Here is a 23,478-nt window from a genome sequence, read left to right on the forward strand (position 1 = left end):
GCCTTACTGCCCTTCCTTCTAAGCCCCTCCAACTCCAGCTCCCAATTTGTAGTTCCCTGAAATAAAGATTTTCCTTGTGCAACAAGGGTGGATCTCTCGGCTAGAGTCGGTTGCCGACCACCTGCAGCGCTAAACCTTTCTCTCGTTTAAGCCGCGAAAACACGCTTCAAATCACAAAAGCCTGGCTCTTCAAAGACTTTTAGATTTGCATCCGTACAATTGCAGGACAGGTGGATTTGAAAAATGCTGGAAACCAGAGTTCGAGCCTCGGGTCGCGTCCACATCCTGATTCAGGGCAAATCACTTAATCTCCCCGTGCCTGAATGTGTAATGTAAATACGGTGCACGTGTAAAGCGCTCCAATATCTTTGGGTCGAGTTCGCGCTATATAAATATGCAAAAAAATAAAAATAAAGTCGGAGAAATGTAATAACCCCAATCAACGTGTATTCTAGTCGAGGACATTTTAAGCCGCAGAGGGTAAAATAAGATCATTTTTGACGTTTTGGAGTGTTCCGCAAAAATTGAGATTGTTGGACTGTGTAGTTTTGACTGGCTTGTGGGTGCGCCATGTTACAGTCAGGCGGAACATCACTTCTTTTAATTCAAATCCACTACATTTATCTGTCTTCCGCCTGCTTCTAACATGGCCGCCGTACTCCGAAGTTTAACTCCACAGCACTGCTGTGTTTGACATGGAGAGAGGCACCAAGTTAAGGAAAAGGGTGAGTTGCTTAAGTTCGTTTCTCCGTTACAGCTAGGAGCAAGAGGCGACGTTTGTCGGTTTCTAGGAAAGCTGTGCCACATGAAAGGTAGCAGTGTATCTGACTGTAAGTAGTTGGCGCAGGGGCTCTAAAGGCGGGCCAATGGTCACCGTCCAGGAAGCCTCAAAGGTACACGTTCTAAACATGTCTTTGTGCATGTACTAATACTTAAGGGTCTCCAAAGTTAGTGGGATCATCTAGGCGCTTTATTGTTTATTGAAATCCTAAAATGGGTTATCTTCATTTGCATGTATCGAGGTCACCTGCTTAAAAAACACAATACTCCTCCCACCATTGAGGGTTAATGGGTTGACAGGTTTTAGTAAGAGTGCATGCGAATTCTTTGTCAGGACCGGAGGCTCCAATTATGCTTTCTCATTTCTTAATTAGAAATGCTCAGCAGCCAATTAGAAAACAGTATGGAAAAAACAACACTACAATACCCATGAACACCCAGGGTATCACATGATAAACCATAGAGTAGTCAGTATAAAATGCCCCACAGAGAATACCATATCCTCTTTCTTTGCTGCTCCGCAGCCAGTTAAGTACATTTCACTTGTTATTGCTAATTGTTCTGGCTAATTGATTATAGCTACTATATGCCTTGTGCTTACTTGCATTGCTGCCTTGTTCGCGCTTTAATCGCGCATTGCCACGGTGTGTTTTGAGGCTGCCCGGCGCTTTTCTGGGACGTTGCCGCTTCGCGCTGTTCTTCGGCTTTTCCTTTTGGTGTGCGTTGCGGGGAGCGTGTGCTCACCTCCCCGGTTCGGGCCCTTTGCGCCCGCTGTCAGCTAGTGGAGCGGGTGTTTGGGGGCTGAGAAGCTCGCGCGTGAGCTTCTCTTCGTTGTGTGTGCAGCGGCCGTTACCGCGCATGTGCGGCAGCCATGTTCATTGTTTATCTCCGTTCTGACACAGAGTTCTAACGCCGGGGCAGCTTATTCCCATAGCTCTAGCCCACAGCCTGCACTTTTAGCCCCTGTTACGCCCAAAAATTCACATTAATTACATTTTGGGCTGTATAATCATCATAGGCTTTGCCTAGAGTGGCCTGTTTTATTGGCAAGCCCTCCCTCCACTCTTTAATTTTATTCAGTCAGGTTCTGCCTGTCTTCTGTTGGCTTGCTTTGGGGTTGTTCACTCCCCCTGATATTTGCCTTTGACAATTTCTTTAATTCTTCCTCTGTGGGCATTATTTGTTACACTTTGTGTCATTATGGCAGATTACTATGACGAGGAAGATTACTATTATGATGATAACGCCTCTGGCTCCATGGAGCAGGGCTTAGTTGAGGCTTTGGACCAGGGCGTCCAGCATTCTGTAAATAAAGCGCTGGTTCGAGCAATTGCTCCCTTGAAGCGCCATCTCTCTAACTACGCATTGCAACAGGGCTGGTTGCCTTCCTCTTCAGGCCGTGCTTCTTCATCTAAGTCTCCCAGCAATCCCCATAAATCTGACTTTCAGAAGTTGGCAAAAAAAATTGTCGAGTGAGCGTTCGGCTGGTAAATCCTCCAGGGAGACTTTGGCCTCGCACGCTCAACAGACGGATACTGATGAGACAAACTCCACTTCGTCTTCGGATCGGGATGGTCCCCCACCTTCTAAGAAAGCACGTAAGGAGCATTTTGTTGATGCGCCTACGCATCCTCAACTTCTCACTTTCGAGCCATCAGATATCGTACATCCCAACTCCTCCTCTTGGCTTCCATCCCCAGCCGTGGCTGAATATGTTCAAGCACATATTAGTCAGCCTTTTGAGAAGGAGGTTAGAGCTCGCCTTTCGGTCAGAATGTCCAAGGCCTGACTTGGCAGACAAATTGTCCGACACTCCGGAGGTAGACCCTACTATGGTGACATACTTTAAAAAGTATGCTAAGGACCCAAAAAAGGGCATTGACAGGGCATGGCGTTCCTGCCAAGATAAATTGTTGGATCTGCTGGGTCCTCTTACAAAGATCTTGGACCTGGGATTTCAGGCCAAGGAATCATCATCTCTTGTGGATCTAGATGAATTGATTGAATGGTCACAGAGGGCTATTTGTCAACTAGGGAATGCCAATTGCGCAATGTCCTGCTCCATTCTACGTAAATTGGATCCCAAACTAGCGGAACTATCCTCGTCTGAATCCGGCCCGTTAGCTCAGGGCTTGTTGTTTGGCCAGCCGTTCCTGAAGGAATTGACGAAATTTGTTGCGACCTTTAGTGGGCTGGATAAGGCTCAAGCGTCCCTTCGGAGAGCTTTTCGTCCGGTTTTTGCAAGGGCCGGACAATACAGGGGACGATCGTTCGGCCGCGGGTCCAACCTGAATACCCAACGTGGATTCCAGTCCCAGCGTGGTGGAGGACAGGATTCTGGCTACAATAACAGAGCCTCCTTCTATCCCTCTCGTAAAGGGAGAGGTCAATACAAAAAAGGACGCTACGGTGGTACCCAAGGAGGACATCATGATTCCAACACTTCAGGTGAGATTGATTCCAGCTTCAGAGGTTGTCTTAGGGGGCAGGATTCAATTTTTTCTACCAAATTGTCATCTGATCTCCAGCGATGCATGGGTGTTAGAGACTGTTCAGGGTTACAGGATAGAGTTCTACCATCCCCTCCATCAGTGCCATCCACCTCCTCCCCTGTTTTTTTCCCTTCAAGAACAAAGTTCATTTCAGCGGAAATCGATTCCCTTCTGCAAAAAGGGGCCATTCTTCTAACTTCTCGCCATCCTCAGGGTTTCGCAAGCACAGTCTTCCTGGTCCAGAAAAAAGGGGACGGGTCCCGGTTGGTACTCAATCTCAAAGTTTCAACGGAGGAGTGGTTTATCGCCACTTCAAGATGGAAGGCATCCATCTTCTGAGGGATCTTCTTCGGGAAGGGGACTAGATGGTCCGTCTCGATTTGAAGGATGCGTACTTATCGATTCCTATTTACGGTCCTCATTGTCGGTTCCTGCAATTCCAATGGCAGGGGAGTTGGTTCGAGTACAAGCTTCTCCCGTTCGGCCTCTCGTCGGCACCTTGGTGCTTCACGGAGCTTCTGAGGCCCGTTGTAGAATCTCTGCGAGCCCGGGGTGTTCGTCTAATTATCTATCTGAACGACATTCTACTCATGGCAGATTGCCCTCGAACGTTGATGATACACTTGGAATGGTCCATCACTCCTTTGCAATCTCTGGGTTTTCTGGTAAATCCACAGAAATCGGTCTTCCTTCCCTCTCAATCGATAGAATTTCTGGGTTTCCAGGTCAATTCCCTCTCTTGCCGGCTCCTTTTGCCTAATCAGAAGATCTGTTCCATCAAGAGGGAGTTGAATTTAGTTTTATCCAAACAGAGTGTGTCGTTGAGGTCTATAGCTCGGATTGTTGGTCTGTTAGCTTCTTCGATTCAGGCAATTTTCCCGGGCCCTCTTCATTACCGGGCACTTCAGCGTCTAAAGATCCGTCATCTCCAGAAAGGCCTTCGCTATTCAGATCTGATCCCTCTTTCAGAGGAAGAGAGGTGGGAGATGCTATGGTGGTTGGAGCACATGGAATGGGCGAGCCTTGTTCGGAGCATCCCCGGAGGTGGTGGTAGAGTCCGACGCCAGTCTGTGGGGATGGGGAGCCCGTTGCGGTCCATTGTCGACGGGAGGTCGGTGGTCCCAGGAAAAGTTTTCTCTCCATATAAATTGCCTGGAACTACTAGCGGGGTCTTTTGCGATCCGTTGTCTATCTCCGCGCCAGACCAACTGTTGCATACTCCTCCGCATGGACAATGTTTCGGCGATTCGGTATGTCAACAAGTTGGGGGGACGAAGTCCAGGGTTTTGGCGAAATCGCCAAGGATTTTTGGCACTTTTGTCTTCAGAGAAAGATCAGTTATTGCAGAGTATCTTCCCGGTCACAACAATCTGATTGCGGACTGGAACTCGCATCATCTTCGGGATTTCAGCGATTGGAGGCTTCACCCTCGGGTGTTCCGCTCTCTCTCCCGTATTTGGGGTCGGTGCCAGATCGTTCTGTTTGCATCCCGTCTCAACACTCAGCTTCCTGTGGAAAAGTAAATGTTGCCATGTTATATGTGCCTACGTGTTCCCCATCCTATGTTATATGTGCATGATCGATATGCATATGTATCCCCTATGATCGATTAAAGACGCAATTATAGTTGTGTCCATCTCTAGTATGCCAGTTTCCAGTCTTCGTGAAAACAACGAATATCAGGCCTATGTAAAGCTACGTTGCCACGTTTTACAGTGTGCACGTTAATTCATTGAATTGTCCCCGTTTCTAGGCCTCAAAAGGGCCCGGACTCAGATTCAGCTCCTGTCTCCTGAACCCTCTCCGAGGAGCGATACAGCCCCCACCTGTATCCCTGACCCTTCACTTACTTCATGCCACGCAGTGCCCGGCTCGGCCTGGCTCTGCCTCCCAGTCTGCCAAGAGTATGTTATGATTCTAGTTGTCAGTCCAGCCCTCCTTCTCTGCATTCCTAAGCTACTGAATCGCATCAATAGTTTCCGTCATGGTCTAGCCTTTATGTCTCCATGTAAGAGAAATACTGTATTTATATTCATAGAATCTTCCTTGCACACGCAATACATTTAGAATAATGCATGCACCAGTCTTAGAGTCAAGTAGCCTTTACCCTGATAACTTTTGGATTCTATCAACATGTTCTCTAAACACCAGATACTAGATATGCCCTGGGTACATGTCGCTCTGACACTCCAGACTTTAGTCTCCTCTTCTAGCGCAGAAGTCATAGCCCCCAGTTCTCCCTAGTAACACGTCATTGCCAGTTTGCGCGCACCACTAGGTTAGAGGTCCCGGCTCCTCAGGTAGCCCCCTCCATGTTTCCGCCCCGTTTATGACATATTCTGTTACATTTACACCACATGTCTATGTATACGCCCTGTACACGCCTCTTGTTACACCTACTTTCTGCCTTATCTTTCGCGACTGTTACGAACCCCGCCCCCTGCTACGCCTATTGTATTGAATGTAATGCAATTGTTTTAGTATATATATGTTATGCACTGTTATTAAAAGTTAGCTGTTGTCCCGATCCTGCCCCCGGCAGCTGCCATCCTATTCCTGTGCAGGTTGTCCTGTTCCTGTCCTTTATGCTTTATTAAAACCTGCAAAACTCAAGATACCTCGAATCTTGACTCTTATTTATTGAGCTATCTGTTTATATTGCATCCAGTCAAAAATAGATCCGGTAATTAATTATTTATTTACCACATAATGGCGCCCGAATAGGGACTTGCCCTTTCCCCACGCGCCGGCGAAGCCACGCAAGCCCCCTGACCCTCTGCAGCCGTGACGGAACCATCCTGCGCAGCGGCAGATATTTCTGCTTCAAGTATCCCTCAGGTCCACGGAGGAGACGGAGGTTGCGGTCCAGCATCCAGACGAGGCGGTGGAGGAACGCGGCGAGTCCCGACCAGAGCCCAAGCCGAGAGTCCAAGGTCCGAGGTATCCGGAGGCCCACCTGTAACTGAAGTCCGAAGTTCGTCCGTCCGTCGTCGTAGCCGTCCAGTCCAGTCCGAGGCCTTCCTTCTTGCTGCCCGGTGAGTACCGTTGCTGGGGTAGTATCTAGACAGGGTCAATTAATTCTGGTCCGTGGGTTTGGGTACACAGATCCAACACGAAGTGTCCACCTAGGTGGATGCGGGTCCTGACGTGTCTCTTTATGGGACCGGTATGTTTCGTACTGTTTCAGCAGTGCATCTAGTAATTCTAGTAAGTTCTGTTCTCGAGAAATTCATGTGTTCTGTTCTCAAGTATTCCAGGTAATATTCTGTTCGAACTGTTATTTTAATGTCATTCAATGTGTATTCAATGTCGTGGTATGAATGATTTGTTTTTCAGTCATTATTGTGTTTATCGTATATTGTATTGTGTTCAGTATTTCAGCCTAAAGTATGCCTCTGTTCTCCAAGTTACGTCAGTTAAAAACTAGAAAAGGGCTGCTCGAGGAAGCAGTCCCTGTCCCGCCTAGGGACAGTCCAGGTCATTTTATGTATCATAAGCATGGCTTAAGTGCCATAATATATCTAGATTTATGGTCTGATTATACCAGACATCTCGAAGAGAAATATAGATGGCCTGTATCAGGCACATGGGATGCCGAGTGCATCATGCGAGTAGAAGAAGCATTATGGAAAAAGAAAGCCAGACAGTCACAGAAAGATGCCATCGAGTTATGGCGCAAAGAATCTCATAAAAGAACTGAAAAAGAATTCAGAAAAGCAGAATTAAGTAGAGAATCCTCAGAAAGAGCCCAAGAAAGGGAATTAATCGAAATAGGTGAACGAGTTAAAACCGAACAGTCAGACAGACAGAGGAATGCCCTTATTAAGGGTATGTATCCTCTTCTTGCCGAGGGCTTGCCAAAAGCAACCCCGGAGGCATCCAGTAATTTTCCGCCACCATTAGTTCCGACTAAGCTACGTCATAAACCGACCGCAGCTGATATTTTTCTCTCGTCCTATTTGGACGACGCCAGTCCCAGAATATGCAAATCCTGTTCCGCCAGCTCCTGTAAATAATGTAATTCCTGCTCCTCCAGCCACCGGGGCACCCGTTACAGCACCTGTTACGGTACCCCCGGTCCAGCCTATAGTACATGTACCCGCTACATCAGTCACTCTCCCAGCCCGTACAGTACACACCGACGATTCCAGTCTAGGGGCCACGGGGGGAGATCCTCCTCGTACCCCGCCCCAACACAAACGTGTGACACTACTTGAATTACATGAACGTGCGTTACAGCGTACACCCAAATTTCAGTCCGTTGCAGATATCAAGCGAGCACTTACCGAATGCCGTTATGATCCAGTCCCAGGCGATGATGATATGGTCTTGTATTCATTGCGTGTAAGAAGGGTGACCGAGTATTTGGACACCCTGCTGAATATGAAAAGTTATCTAGACAGAATATATCATTTCATCCGTACAGGAAGAGATCCAGAAAGTATTGGCGACACCATGGTCCAAAGAAAAGTCGAGATTCAGCTCATGATCTTAAAGTTTCTAATTAACTGTTTAATAAGAGAACAAGATTATCCAGGAAAAGATCCAGAAGAAATGAAAGTCCTGACCAGGTGGAGTGACCATATAGCCGAGGGAAGACACAAGACACAGAACAGTATAGAGAGTATGTACAAGAAAATTCGTAAAGAAATAATAAAGTTACACGAGAAACGAGAAGCACTACAAGCAACCGAGAAAGAAAATGACTCTTCTACTGAAGAGGTAGACGACGAGAATCCTTCCAGAATAGCGTATGTAGGTAGAACTAGACTTTCCGACTGACATTTACGCCTAGATCACAAGAAAGTTTTCCCTCTTCCAGTACCAGAACAGTGTTCTCTCGAACAAGTATTCCAAGCTACCGATAAAATTCTGAAATCACGAATAGGTTATAGTGAACTTAGTACTATGCATGAACAAGAACTAGCCCGATCAGCAGTCCGATGGGCTACTGATTCTACCACTTTTCCAGACGAGATAGTGGCACAATCGTTTCTGAAACTGCCCCCAGCCGAGCAGCGACTGGTGGGTATGTATATGATCCAGCACCTCATCACATTGTATGAGGGACAGCATTCTGATCCAGGTCCGTTACACGATGTTCTGAACGAGTTACTACAGTATAGATGGAAAGGTCTAGGTACCGATTTAATTAGTGTCATTTTAGAGCAGCGCCACAAATACCGAACGTTTCTGAATCCGCATTTTGTTCATGTCTCACCCCCCGAAAATAAACCATTCTACATAGAAAGACAGCATCCGTTACGAGAAGTGCACCCAGTTAGGACAGCGGGTGGTGATCTAGAACGAGTATTTGTTTACACCCCGATTACAAAGATGGAACTCTTAGAGATGAAGAAGTTAATTCCCTGTCACGATAAAGATCCAGCAGGGTTCCACCGTGAATTAAAAGACATGCTCTGTATGGGAGAATACACGTATCCAGATATAATTAAAATGTTAAAGGTCCTGTTGCCTGCGGGCATATATGAGAAACTCAAGGAAAAAGAATGGGAGGTGGGAGAGAAAAAGATAGATTGGACAGCTCTAGAAGCTGAAGATAATACACGTGTACCAGGTACCGGTCTAGGAGATAAATGTAAAGAATTTCCCGAATTATTGATACAGGTTTTGCCAAGGTTACTAGCCACGAAAAAGGAAGATTGGGATGCAATCTCAGCATGTAAACAGAAACAAGACGAAGACACTAGTGATTTTTATTCTAGATTTGAGAAATGTTTTATTATTAACAGTGGTTTGAAGACAAGTAGCGAGTCATACCCTCATCTTTTTGTTACCAAACTAGTCGAGAATTCAAGTCCACAAGTTAAAAATCGAGTTTTGAAAGTCGAAAGTACCTGGCAAGCTAATACCCCGTCCCAAATGCTCCAGATGCTCCAGTATCACCAGAACAGAATCAGGGAAGAGCAAGAACACGAAAGGAAACGTATGAAAGACACGAAAATGAAAGTATTAGTTGCACAATCTGTTCCACAAGACAGTCAGAAGAGGGGTACGAATCAAGCCAGTCATCCTGCAGCTCCCGTTAAAGGGACTTGCAATTATTGTAAACAGCCAGGTCATTTTATAAACGAGTGTGCAGTTCTGAAACACAACATAGCTACTGGTAAGACTAAAGAAAGACCACGTCCGCCTAGACAAGAACAAGTTTCACAGACTTCCCAGTTACCACAGAATGCACAACAGACAGTTACAGTACCGCAGCCTATAGCTGCAACACAGCATGTTACACAGCAGATGTACCAGTATGCACAGTCCGAGTATCCAGATTACCAGCAGTATTCATGAAACAGCCTAGAGAGGGAGGTAGGCTTGCCTCTCATCGAGATACCTGTAGATCAAGAGGGTCCCTATGTACACAGTCAAGTATTAGGGAAAGACAGAAAGTTTTTGATTGATACAGGGGCAAGTAGGACTACTATCAGTCATGACGAGGTTCCAGGGGCTCCGCTCTCAGGCTCAAGAAATGTTTCCCTTGGATTTTCAGGAAAGCCAATTGTTAACGAGATTTCAAAACCCGTTTCTCTAGAAGTTGGTCCATTGTCCCGAACTACTGATTTGTTACTTACAAAGTCATGTCCAGAAAATTTGTTAGGTATTAAGACACTGAAAGAATTAGGTGCAGTTATTTGCTGCTCCCCAGAAGGAATACGATTGTTTTTGCGTGACTTTAAAGGTCACTATGTATTACGTGATTTTGATCCAAGATTACTGAATGTACCGCAGCATTTATGGGCGCAAGGTCCAACTGATGTAGGTTTTATGCAAATCACACCCCATCGTGTGACTCTCAAACAAGGTATAGTCTTGCCACGAATCAGACAGTACAGATTGCCACCTGAGGCTGTAGCAGCCTTATCCAAAATTATTGACGAGCTTATTGCTCAAGGAGTGGTTGTAGAAACTGACTCCAATGTATGTAATTCTCCTATCATTCCAGTCATGAAACGTACTGATCCGAATGCACCTCCAGTATATCGATTAGTGATTGACCTTCGAGAACTTAATAAATGTATCATTCCCCAGTACCCAGTTGTTCCAGATATTTCTTCCCTATTGACAGCCATTGATTCTGAAGCCACGTTCTTTACTGTTATCGACCTCAAGAATGCATTTTTTAGTGTCCCAATTCATCCAGACAGCCAGTTCCTTTTCGGATTCTGTTTAAATGGAAGGAGCTATAAATTTACACGAGCTCCTCAAGGTTTCACAGAAAGTCCTAGCATTTACAGTCAAGCACTTAAGAGACAACTAGACAATATTCACATGCCAACTGACACTGCCCTGCTCCAGTATGTCGATGATCTACTGATCACAGCCCGTTCTGAACGTGACTGCGAGCGAGCGTCACTTACAGTTCTGTATTTCCTGGCCGAGCAGGGGCACAAGGTGTCCCCTTCCAAATTACAATTCTGTGTCCAGCAAGTGATCTACTTAGGCCACTTGCTGTCCAAGTGGGGTAGGCAGTTGACACCAGACCGTATCCAGTTAATAGCGAGTCTTCCACAGCCCAAGACACAGAAGGAGGTACGAGCTTTTATTGGCCTCACTTCTTATTGCAGACAATGGATTCCTCAGTATGCATTTCTAGCCAAGCCACTGATACAGTTAACGACACAGGAGGCAGCCGTATCGACTGTCCTCCCTTGGACATCTGAACATACACTTGTTTTTAATGAATTAAAGAAAGCCTTATGCCAAGCACCTGTTCTAGCTACACCGAACTACAGTAAGCCTTTTACACTTTTTGTCACAGAACGTGATGGTACTGCATTATCTGTTCTCACACAAGATCAAGCGGGACAGTACAAGCCCTGTGCTTATTTTTCGAGCACATTAGATCCAGTAGCCCAGGCTCTGCCTGCGTGCCTCAAGTCAGTTGCAGCCACAGCACTAGCTATCAGACAAAATGATTCCATAGTATTAGGACATTCCCTGACAGTACAAGTTCCACACTCCGTGGAAGTTCTTTTAAACCGAACACAGACTCAGCACTTGACTATTGCACGTTTAACAGGTTATGAATTGACACTGTTCCAGCCACACATAGAAATCAGACGCTGCAACGTTCTGAATCCTGCTACACTGTTACCGTCAGTTACTTCAAATCCTGCTACACATGACTGTGTGGAAGTAGTTAACACTATGACAAAGCCAAGACAAGACTTGACAGATATTCCGTTACCTGATCCCGACCTGACACTTTATGTGGATGGTTCATGTATGAGAACAAGTACAGGAGAACTAGTAGCCGCGTATGCAGTGACTACTGAGACTGAAGTTATAGAGACACACCGTATTGACACCCTGTCCGCTCAAGCAGCAGAGCTAGTCGCTCTGACCCAAGCCTGCATGCGTGCCAAGAACCTGAAAGTAAATATATACACAGATTCACGTTATGCATTCGGAGTCGTACACGACTTTGGAGTGCTCTGGCAGGAGAGAGGTTTCATGACTTCTCATGGAACCAAGATTCAGCATGGTCTCCTCATTCAAGCTCTGTTAGATGCAATACATTTACCGACAGCTATCGCTATCATGAAGTGCAAAGCACATACGAAAGTCACTGACATTATTTCCCAAGGTAATGATCTAGCAGACCGAACAGCCAAGCTCACAGCTCAGACCCCAGACATTCCAGTTAACATGACACTGACACACACTCCAGATCAGACTACTTGTATGACAGTTAAGGACCCTACACAAGATGTCATAGACATACAGTTACATGCTACTCCCGAAGAAATCAAGAAATGGTCCGAACAAGGAGGGGTCCAGACAGATCAGGGATGGGTGACGAAGGGAAAAGCCACATGGTTTCTCCCCGACTCTATGGTTCAAGTCATTATTAATACCGCACATAGTCCTGCACATTTAGGAGAAAAAGCTATGTTAGACAGTATCCAGAACCTTTGGTTCAACAAGCATTTACGAGCTGCAGCCAAGCAGAAAGTCCGTACCTGTATGATATGTTGCCAGTTCAATCCAGGTAAAAGTGTCCCGGTGGAACAAGGGGGATTCCAACCTCCTGACCACCCTTTTGAAGTCCTCCAGATGGATTATATCCAGATGGAGCGATGTCGAGGTTTCAAGTATGTCCTCGTAGTTGTATGCGCTTTGTCCAGGTGGACAGAAGCATATCCAGTCCCAGATTACACAGCCGCGACCACTGCCAAGCAGTTGGTTTGTGAATTCTTTCCCCGCTATGGACTCCCTAGGGTCGTGTATTCAGATAACGGCCAGCCATTCTCATCTGAGTTAATGAAACATGTTTCCCTTCTGTTAGGGTACCAGTGGAAGTTCCATTGTGTACGCCATCCTGAAGCAGCCGGTCTCGTAGAGAGACATAACCAGACATTAAAAATCCGAATTGCCAAAGTTTGTAAAGAGAAAGGAGTAGACTGGCTCGTAGCTCTGCCAGTCGCTCTATTCTATATGCGAATGGTCGCACATTCCAGATCAGGTCTGTCCCCGTATGAGGTCGTATTCGGCCGCCCCCCAAACATGTGGGGTACACCTAGACCCCGAAGTATTACAGATGTTTCCAGTAATATGCTGACAGATTACCTAGCTTCCTTGATGTCTGCCCTACACTCTTGTCGTTCACAGGTTGCCGCCGCATTTCCAGACAATACCGAGGTGAAACCGCATGAAATCGTTCCAGGAATCCTTGTAAGGAACTTTGATCGTTCAAGTCCGCTGGAGCCTCGTTGGAAGGAGCCACGACTTGTTCTTCTGACCACCCGCACGGCCGTGAAGTTGGAAGGCCGCAAGGGGTGGGTCCATCTGTCCCACATCAAGAAATTCCATGGATTGCGTATAAAAACATTTGCCAAGAACATTTCTAAGGACTGCCTAAAAATTTACTCTGAATCCAAGCCTCCCCTGTTAGAGGAAACTCCGCAGCAGGAGTATAAAAAGAAACTCAGGTCTAGTAAAATAAGTCAGCCAGTTTAATTGTCTAAGTCCCTCTCGGGTGAAACGGTTAGACAGGTTTCTGACATGTATGAGATAGACCCCCATAGTGAGAGAGTTAGTCAAAACTCTATCAGATGTATCATTGTTCTATGTTTTCTTATGTTTTTGAGTTTAATGGTTACCTGCACAAGTTATGCATTACATTTATGTTTTCCAATTTCTCATGTAAATAAGTTTTCTAATGCTACAGTAGAGCACACATTTAGTGATCTGCCTCCTCACGAGCTATCCTATCGTCTCGCTATGCGTAATAACACGTTTATTAGAATGTTACACTATTCACACCAGACCAGCAATGCCACTAATTGTTGGGTTTGTGGTTGACTCCCCCCTTTCCAGACACCGAAGGGAGTTCTGCCACTCTTTCCTTATCCGTTTTCACATAATGGTTCGTGTGGAGCATGGTCCACGTTAACGTCATCCTCAACTGATATGTCCCTTCTGAATAGTACATGTTTTCCAGACAAACAAGGTCTCCCCCATAGAACAGGGTTAGATCTAGAAAATGAAGTTTATAATTTAGGTAATTATTCTTCGAATTTTATGGTCCTGAATGTTCAGTCCGATACTACTCCAGATTTGCCTGCTATTTCAGTACTACCAGTCAAAGGCGAATTATGTGTCAGAAAGAATGGTTCCGCACATGTAGGACACAGTGATTGTACTACTATTGTCAAGTATAGTGACAGTGGGAAATCTATCTTTAAAGCCTCACGTCATTCTTATTTTGTTTGTGGTCAGACCGCATATGTTCGTCTGCCCCTCGATTGGGATGGAACATGTTACATTGCCTTCCTACTGCCACCAGTTTTTCTAGCCCCATCCGATTATCATAGAAACACACATTTAGTACACGTCAGACATAAAAGGGAGATCGAGTCCCCGATTGTCGATCAAACTGAAACTACTCTAGAACAGTATACAGACTTCAATAAAGGTTTCTTCTTCTTTATAGGACCTATCCAGAATAGTAAGCTAATACGTAGGTTAACCAGAACCCTTGAAGCAGTAGTGAATGAGACTACTTCTGCTCTAGGTAACTTAACCGAAGAGCAATCTGCTATGCGTTTTGTCGTGCTCCAAAATCGTCTCGTTCTTGACGTCATACTGGCCGATAGAGGAGGAGCATGTAGAGTCATCGGATCTAGTTGCTGCATTTTCATTCCTAATAACGCGCCGTCTGTTTATTCAGCTATAACCAGACTTCATAAAATTGCCCATCAGTTACACCAGAATCCGGGCACCTGGACATGGTCCGGTTGGCTCTGGAGTATCATATCTGCCTGGGGATGGAAAGTATTGTCATTCCTAGGTATAGCAGTAATGATCATTTTCAGTTGCTGCCTCTGTTTACAATGTGGCCCTGCGATTTGCGGCATTTGTGCTACATCCTGTATTCCTCGTCCTAGTCCTAAATCCTGTTCCAAGACAATTCGAGACGAGCAAATGATGCTATATGAAATGATAGATGGTATCATGAATATTGATGTTTCCTGATGGAAACGTAGGGCACAAGGAGGGAATGTGGAAAAGTAAATGTTGCCATGTTATATGTGCCTACGTGTTCCCCATCCTATGTTATATGTGCATGATCGATATGCATATGTATCCCCTATGATCGATTAAAGACGCAATTATAGTTGTGTCCATCTCTAGTATGCCAGTTTCCAGTCTTCGTGAAAACAACGAATATCAGGCCTATGTAAAGCTACGTTGCCACGTTTTACAGTGTGCACGTTAATTCATTGAATTGTCCCCGTTTCTAGGCCTCAAAAGGGCCCGGACTCAGATTCAGCTCCTGTCTCCTGAACCCTCTCCGAGGAGCGATACAGCCCCCACCTGTATCCCTGACCCTTCACTTACTTCATGCCACGCAGTGCCCGGCTCGGCCTGGCTCTGCCTCCCAGTCTGCCAAGAGTATGTTATGATTCTAGTTATCAGTCCAGCCCTCCTTCTCTGCATTCCTAAGCTACTGAATCGCATCAATAGTTTCCGTCATGGTCTAGCCTTTATGTCTCCATGTAAGAGAAATACTGTATTTATATTCATAGAATCTTCCTTGCACACGCAATACATTTAGAATAATGCATGCACCAGTCTTAGTCAAGTAGCCTTTACCCTGATAACTTTTGGATTCTATCAACATGTTCTCTAAACACCAGATACTAGATATGCCCTGGGTACATGTCGCTCTGACACTCCAGACTTTAGTCTCCTCTTCTAGCGCAGAAGTCATAGCCCCCAGTTCTCCCTAGTAACACTCATTGCCAGTTTGCGCGCACCACTAGGTTAGAGGTCCCGGCTCCTCAGGTAGCCCCCTCCATGTTTCCGCCCCGTTTATGACATATTCTGTTACGTTTACACCACATGTCTATGTATACGCCCTGTACACGCCTCTTGTTACACCTACTTTCTGCCTTATCTTTCGCGACTGTTACGAACCCCGCCCCCTGCTACGCCTATTGTATTGAATGTAATGCAATGGTTTTAGTATATATATGTTATGCACTGTTATTAAAAGTTAGCTGTTGTCCCGATCCTGCCCCCGGCAGCTGCCATCCTATTCCCGTGCAGGTTGTCCTGTTCCTGTCCTTTATGCTTTATTAAAACCTGCAAAACTCAAGATACCTCGAATCTTGACTCTTATTTATTGAGCTATCTGTTTATATTGCATCCAGTCAAAAATAGATCCGGTAATTAATTATTTATTTACCACATTCCCCTGTTTTTCAGCTGGCGTCCAGATCCGGACGTCCTGGCCACGGATGCATTTCTGCAAACCTGGCCATCGCTCCTGTATTACGCTTTTCCTCCGTTTATGATGATTCCCAGGGTCCTGGCTCATACAAAGCATTATCAGTTAGAGCTGATTCTGATCACTCCTCTGTGGAGGGCTCAAGCTTGGTTCCCTACTCTCCTGCCTATGATTTGTGCAGTGCCACTCCTTCTTCCCCAGCGGTGGAATCTCTTGTTAGACCCTCTCGGGAATTCACATCCCCTGATCGGGTCAGGCCATCTTCTCCTAGTTGCATGGCGAATTTCGGGGATCGCTGGCAAGTCCCAGGCCTTTCACGAGACGCTACCAGATTTATCAGCGAGGCTTGGTCCCCCAACACACACAAACGTTATGCAGGGGCTTGGAAACGATGGTGTGGTTGGTGTGCTCAGCGGGAGGTGGATCCCGCTTCAGCCGATGTCTCTCTGATTGTTAATTTTCTGGTTTCTATCGACTCGTCCGGTCTTGCTTATCGAACAGTTAATCATTTCCGTTCGGCCATTTCCGCAGGTCATATCACTATCGATGGCAAGCCTGCTGGAGAACATCCTTTGATTTCCAAATTGCTTAAAGGTATTCAACTGGTGAAACCACCTTGTCCAAAATATGTTGCCTTATGGGATGTCTCCATTGTTTTGTGATTCTTGGAGGCCTGGCCGTCCAATTCTTCTTTATCCCGCAAGCAACTTTCAGCGAAATTGACTGTGCTATTGTGTCTTGTTTCATGCAAACGCGTTTCTGATGTTCGTGCACTGGACCTGGCAGGTCGTAGTTTCACACCTGAGGGTGTTACTTTTGCTATCTCCAGACGCACTAAGTGTAATACGTCTTCAGTTACATATCCAGTTTTTACGAATAATCCGAAAACTTTGCGTGGTTCAATGTGTTAAGGATTATGAGGTGAGTACTGCTCCTTTTCGTCAGGATATGCAGGCTCAATTGTTAATTGCTCTACAGAAGCCTTTTCGTCCTGTGACCCTAGCTACGTTGGCCCGTTGGGTCAGATGGCTCATGAATGAGGCTGGTATTGATGTTTCCATATTTGGTGCACATTCAGCACGTGGGGCTATGGCTTCTAAAGCTTTTTCTTTGGGGGTGACTCTGATTGACATCATGAAGGCCGCTGATTGGTCGTCTGATTCTATGTTTAAGAATTTTTATTATAAGCCAATTGCAAATATTGCTTCTGTTGTGGTGGATCAGCTTTAAACAAGCATAATCGGAGCCTCCGGTCCTGACATAGAATTCAAAATTTGCGAACATATGTGACAAGTATTTTCAATTCTATTAAGGACACGGAGGCGAGGATTATCCCACCCGTATTTCTGCATTTCTCAACTGTTGACATGGTTATTGATTATTGCAAATTGCGTATTATACTTTGTTTCTTACTGTTCCTTATTTCCCCCCCTTGTTGATGTTTTTTCTACACAGAAAGAATGTGTATTACGGTTCTATATCTCTTTTCAGGTTCTGATCCTAAATAAAGGCTTCTGTCCAGCTCGATTTGGCTTACCTGACAGTTTTCTTTGGTTTCCAGTTTGTCTACGACTGCAGGCATCCGGCCTTTCGTCTCAGTGGATTTCTGTTTGCCGCTGGTTTAATCCTTCTACGACCTTCATTTTGGACTGACCGTTTTTCTTTTTGAACTGTTTTTAGGCGCCAAAGAAAGAGGATATGGTATTCTCTGTGGGGCGTTTTATACTGACTACTCTATGGTTTACCATGTGATACCCTGGATGTTCATGGGTATTGTAGAGTTGTTCTTTCCATACTGTTTTCTAATTGGCTGCTGAGCATTTCTAATAAAGAAATGAGAAAGCATAATCGGAGCCTCCGTGTCCTTCATAGAATTGAAAATTCTTGTCATGTATGTTCGCAAATTTTGAATTGTTATCTATACCAACGTAAAAAAAAATTTTTAAAGGAGTGATAGCACACACTTGCTATGAATACATCCATGTTTGGTAAAAACGTGCAGTTTTGTTCTGAAGAAATGCAATGCAGCGGCTGGAAGGATGTGTTATATAATACATATATTTGTTTTCTCCAGTCGTGTATGGAATTGGCTAAAAGTGGCATTTCTTATTAGAGTGTTCTCTCTTTGCTATGGCGATTATTGTATGTCTATCTATATGGGATTAACACCCTCCGTTTCTCGTCCTCCCCAATCCCAGAGAGCTCAGATATCAGTATGACATCTTCACTTTGAATTAAGAAGGTGAAAGCTCACTTGGTTAATGTACCAAAAGTTAGTATTTCGTTAGGTTATCACTAGGAATGATAAGACTTTGGTGTACTTAAAACATTTTTTTTTTTTAAAAGCGCCTCCAAATTTCACATAAAAAGCACAATTACTGTTATGGATTAAAAAGAAAAAAACTCTTACGTTCACTAGTTAGGGTTAGCTCCGCAAACCATAACTCGCACACCAAATGCAATGCTTATTACCTCACAATGTTTATAACAATAAGAGAACTTGACATATCTTTGAATGTAAATTTCAACATGCACACAGAGCGAATACTGTATCAATATATTACTTGTAATGTTAACATTAATGTAATTACACATTAGCATATGTCTGGCCACAAGCCTAGGGCACAGGTCTTAAAAAAAGAAGTGTGGGGACGCTGACGTCACGACAGGAAGTGACGTCACAAAAGGTGGCTTGCACCATCAGACTCATTGCCTCCCCTCGCTCACCCCTTAGATGCGATTGCATCAGAGAAGCCAGCGCGTGAGCAGCGTTCTGAATGGGCTCTGATCTCGCCCCAAAGAGGCCAAAAGTGAATGTGTGGCTCCATTTCCTCCATTTATCGAGCTCCCGGTAAAATAAGTGGGGGGATGCCATCCCCCCACGTGGTACCCAGACTCGAACCCTGCACAAGCCCTTGTGAAAAAGTTGTCATACAGAGCTAGAAACAAATTGTATGTTAAGTGAGGGTTTTAAAGGTGTTCTTGTGTAGAAGTGAATCTCCCTGAATGTTTTGAGTAACTGCAAAATGTTCAAGAACATACAATCTGGGGTATCAATGTATGCATGTGTTAACTTGTAGTGGGATTTTAAGCATTGCTGTAAAGATGTATGCTATTCTGCTCATATCTTTTACAAACCACTAGCAGCCCGTCCCGACGTTGTCCGGGTATGAATTGCTGCCGGCCAGTAGTATATTGTTTTGTAGGATTTCGTTTTGATAGCATTTCTTATCTGTGACAGGCCTGTGAAACGCTCCGATTCCCCGTGCACTGCTGATGCACTGAAGAGTGTGCGTTCAGTAGTGTGTGAACTCGAGTTTCCCTACTTTATTTTTCCTTGCAATATTATATAGCGCAAATTCGACAACATGGCATGAGCACAATTTACATTACAGAAGAACACATTCATTTGTGGTAGGCATGGGGAGACAAAGCGATTTGCCTGGAATCACAGGAGGTTGAGCTGATGCCGAGATTCGAATGTAGCTCCCCAGCTCTAAAGTTCGCAATTCTAGAACTTGTGGCGGGAGGTGTGTCTAAAAGTGTATGTCGGTGCTGGCCATCAATGAGTGAGACCTGTGCATTTTTCAAATGGGTGGTGAAAAAATATGAGTATGTTGCTGGAGATGTGGGCCGCCCTGCCACCAATGTACTTACCGGGGGAGGGTAAACACCAATTATTCTGCAACTTTCTTTCCGCATACCATAACTCCGCATACTTTCATTACGAAAGTACCATGACTCCGCAATGCCATTATAATGCATGGCATTACATTTTATATGCTTTTACCACGCATACATTTACAACGAAATTCGTTGTAAATGCTTGAATGGTAAAAGCATGTTTCTTTTTTAATGTTTGGATAAGGTAAGTATGGGTATAGGGGTATATGTTTTGGGGGTACTGAGGTATATGTTTTGGGGTGTTTGGGTATTTTAAGGGTTCAGATATAGTTTTGGGTTATGGGGTACAGGGGTAGTTTTAGGGTTTAGGGATAGGTATGGGTTTTGAGGTACAGGGGTATTTTTAGGGTTCAGGGCTAGGTTTGGGTTTTGGGGTACAGGGGTATTTTAGGGTTCAGGGGTAGGTTTGGGTTTTGGGGTACAGGTTATTTTTAGGGTTCAGGGCTAGGTTTGGGTATAGGGTTAAAGGGGTATTTTTAGGGTTCAGGGGTAGGTTTGGGTTTTGGGGTACAGGGGTATTTTAAGGGTTCAGGGCTAGGTTTGGGTTTTGGGGTACAGGGGTATTTTTAGGGTTCAGGGGTAGGTTTGGGTTTTGAGGTACAGGGGTATTTATAGTGTTAGGTTTGGGTTTTGGGGTACAGTGGTATTTTTAGGGTTTAGGGATAGGTTTGGGTTTTGGGGTACAGGGTATATTTATAGGGTTAAGATGGGTTAGTGTTTAAGGGTGTTGGGGTATTTTAAGGAGTAAGGGCGGGTTATGATTATGGGGTGCAGGAGTATTTAAAGGGAGCAGGGTGGGATTAGTACACGATATGAGACATGGCATGAAAGGCGGAACGAACCACACACCCCCAGTGTTTGTCACGCCCCCAGCACACGCCCACAGCACAACGCAGACACGCCCACAAGGGACTACTTTGCTGGCACGGTTCTTTTACCTTTTAAATGTATATGGTGGGCGTCTGCATAGCCTATGTCCTTCTGCTGCAACTGCCCTTTCCAACGCTGTATTGGGTGTTGTGATTGGTGCTGTGGTTCCTGAGATTACCCGCCTCAAAGGTTTGATCTCTCTCTTTATTATATTAGTACTAGCAGCCCGTCCCGACGTTGTCCGGGAGCAACAGGCTTCCCCGACCCCCGCCCGCCCGACATTGTCCAGCAACCCGGCCACCGCCCGGCCCGTCCCCCGCCTGCCCCGACCCCCGCCTGCCCCGACATGGGTCCCCTTACCTCAGCCGCCACTCCTCCCGCCTGTCCACTGCTGATATACTGCTTTAAATATGTCTATTCTTCTTTGCAGAAGTTTACAGCTGACCAATCCGTTCTACAGAGTGTACATTGGCTGGGAAAGCTTACATCATAGCTAATGTTTTTGGCCTAGAGGTGTGTTAATGATTGCTGTTTCACCATAAAAACACAGGATCATTCTCTTTTCTCCTGCAGCCCGGGCCCCCGCCCAGCCCGTCCCCCGCCTGCCCCGACATGGGTCCCCTTACCTCAGCCGCCGCTCCTCCCGGCTGTAATGTTTTTGGCCTAGCGGTGTATTAATGATTGCTGTTTCACCATGAAAACACACAGGATCATTCTCTTTTCTCCTGCAGCCCGGGCCCCCGCCCAGCCCGTCCCCTGCCTGCCCCGACATGGGTCCCCTTAACTCAGCCGCCGCTCCTCCCGGCTGTCCGCTGGTCGCACCGCCGCTGGCCTGTCCGCTGCTCCTCACGTCAGCGCTCCTCCCCCGCGCCATGTCCGCCGCTCCTCGTCGCGCTCCTGGACCCCGCTCCTCCCCGCGCTCCTGACGTGAGCACGCACGTCGCGGACGGCGCTACTTCGGAGGGACTACTTTTTTTTTTTACTGTAAATTTTTTAAATAACGTTTTTTTTGTAATTTATATAGCCTATAACCATCTACACACCCTGACGATTCCAACGGTGTATCGGGTGTGTGGATTGGCGCTGTGGTTCCCGAGTTTACCCGCCTCAAAGGCTGAAAGTTCTTCCTTTATAATAGTAGTATAGATAGATATAGATGGAGGGTTGCGCTTTGCCAAAGGTGGCTTATCATTGACTAATACATACATGTCAACATTTCGATTATAAATTGAGAGTCTTATGACTTGGTTTGGTGGGTGTTCCAATTAAGCTGAATGAACCCTTTTTTCGTTGGTAGCCAAACTTTAACAAGCATTTGCAATGCAATAGGTCTCGCATTAGGAAAGTTTGAGCTATTGGTCTTGTAAATGACACATTTTTTATTTATGTGTTGGTTTTGAAAATAGTGAAATTAATAGCTTTGTCATTTACAAAGCCAATACTTTTAAGTTTTGCAAATGTGAAACCTATAGCATTTGTAATGCAACATGTTTTGTATTTACGTGACTTAGATGTATTGATATTACAAATAACAATGGTTTTTAATTTTTTTAAGTAATTAATACTTAAATAAAAGTTATTGTAATTTATAATGGCAATAGCTTAAACTTTAGTACATAAGATTTGTGAAGATTATGTTCAGTGTGTTTTATTGTGGCGAAAATCCAAGAACAGAAGTGAAATATTAACTTCTTTTTGTGACATTTGAAATAAAGCTTGAAACATTGAGCGAACATATTTGAACCAGTTGTTGTTGAATAGTTGCACAGAGTGATGCTGTGGTGTTCAGTGATGCTGTGGTAGCGCATAGTGATGTTGTGGTGCCCGTGAGTGATGCTGTGGTGCCCCCTGAGTGATGCAGGGAGTTAAAGAAGGAGGTGGGTGAAAGAGAGCAACAGATCAGCACAGGAGAAGAGAAGAGAACAGGGAGTTAGAGAAGGAGGTGAAGTGGAAGAGAGAAGCAGATTAGCACAGCAGAAGAGAATAGGGAGTTAAAGAAGGAGGTGGGGTGGAAAAGAGCAGCAGAACAGCACGGGAGAAGAGAACAGGGAGGTAGAGAAGGAGGTGGGGTGGAAAAAAACAGCAGATCAGCACGAGAGAAGAGAACAGGTAGTTAAAGAAGGAGGTGGGTGGATGAGAGCAGCAGATCAGCACATGAGAAGAGAACAGGGAGTTAAAGAAGGAGGCAGGTGGAAGAGAACAGCAGATCAGCACAGGAGAAGAGAACCGGGAGTCACAGAAGGAGGTGGTGGAAAAGAACAGCAGATCAGTACAAGAGAAGAGACCAGGGAGTTAGAGAAAAAGGCGGGGTGAAAGACAACAGCAGATCAGCACCGGAGAAGAGAAAAGGGAGTTAGAGAAGGAGGCGGATGGAAGAGAGCAAAAATATCATCACAGGAGAAGGCAACAAGGAGTTAGAGAATGAGGCGGGTGGAAGCTAAGAGCAGATCAGCACAGGAGAAGAGAACAGGGAGTTAGAGAAGGAGGCGGATGGAAGATAGCAGAAAGATCATCACAGGAGAAGAGAACAGGGAGTTAGAGAAGGAGGCGGATGGAAGATAGCAGAAAGATCATCACAGGAGAAGAGAACAGGGAGTTAGAGAATGAGGCGGGAGGAAGAGAACAGCAGATCAGCATGGGAGAAGAGAACAGGGAGTTAGAGAATGAGGTGGTGGAAGGGAACAGCAGATCAGCACAGGAGAAAAAAACAGTTAAAGAAGGAGGCGGGTGGAAGAGATCAGCACAGGTGAAGAGAACATGGAGTTAAAGAAGGAGGCGGGTGGAAGAGAGAAGCAGATCAGCACAGGAGAAGAGAACAGGGAGTTAAATAAGGAGGAGGGGTGGAAGAGAGCAGCAGATCAGCAGAGGGAGAAAAGAAGAATACAGGGAGTTAGAGAA

At 45.4% G+C, this 23,478-nt stretch overlaps 1 protein-coding gene across 2 annotated transcripts in view; it reads left to right on the top strand.

The window, feature by feature from the left end:
• Window positions 1-626: 626 nt before the first annotated feature.
• ZDHHC4 (zDHHC palmitoyltransferase 4) overlaps window positions 627-23,478 on the top strand; it is a 67,312-nt gene continuing 44,460 nt past the window's right edge. The window contains exon 1 of one of the 2 annotated variants that reach the window (XM_078664832.1): window positions 627-725. The gene's annotated coding sequence lies outside the window, so the exon portion shown is untranslated. Of the gene's footprint in view, window positions 726-825; window positions 894-23,478 lie in introns of those variants that run through there. The other variant, XM_078664833.1, reaches the window with a different exon arrangement.

This window comes from Lissotriton helveticus, chromosome 10, assembly GCF_964261635.1.
Source record: "Lissotriton helveticus chromosome 10, aLisHel1.1, whole genome shotgun sequence".
In the NCBI taxonomy this organism is placed as follows: domain Eukaryota; kingdom Metazoa; phylum Chordata; class Amphibia; order Caudata; family Salamandridae; genus Lissotriton; species Lissotriton helveticus.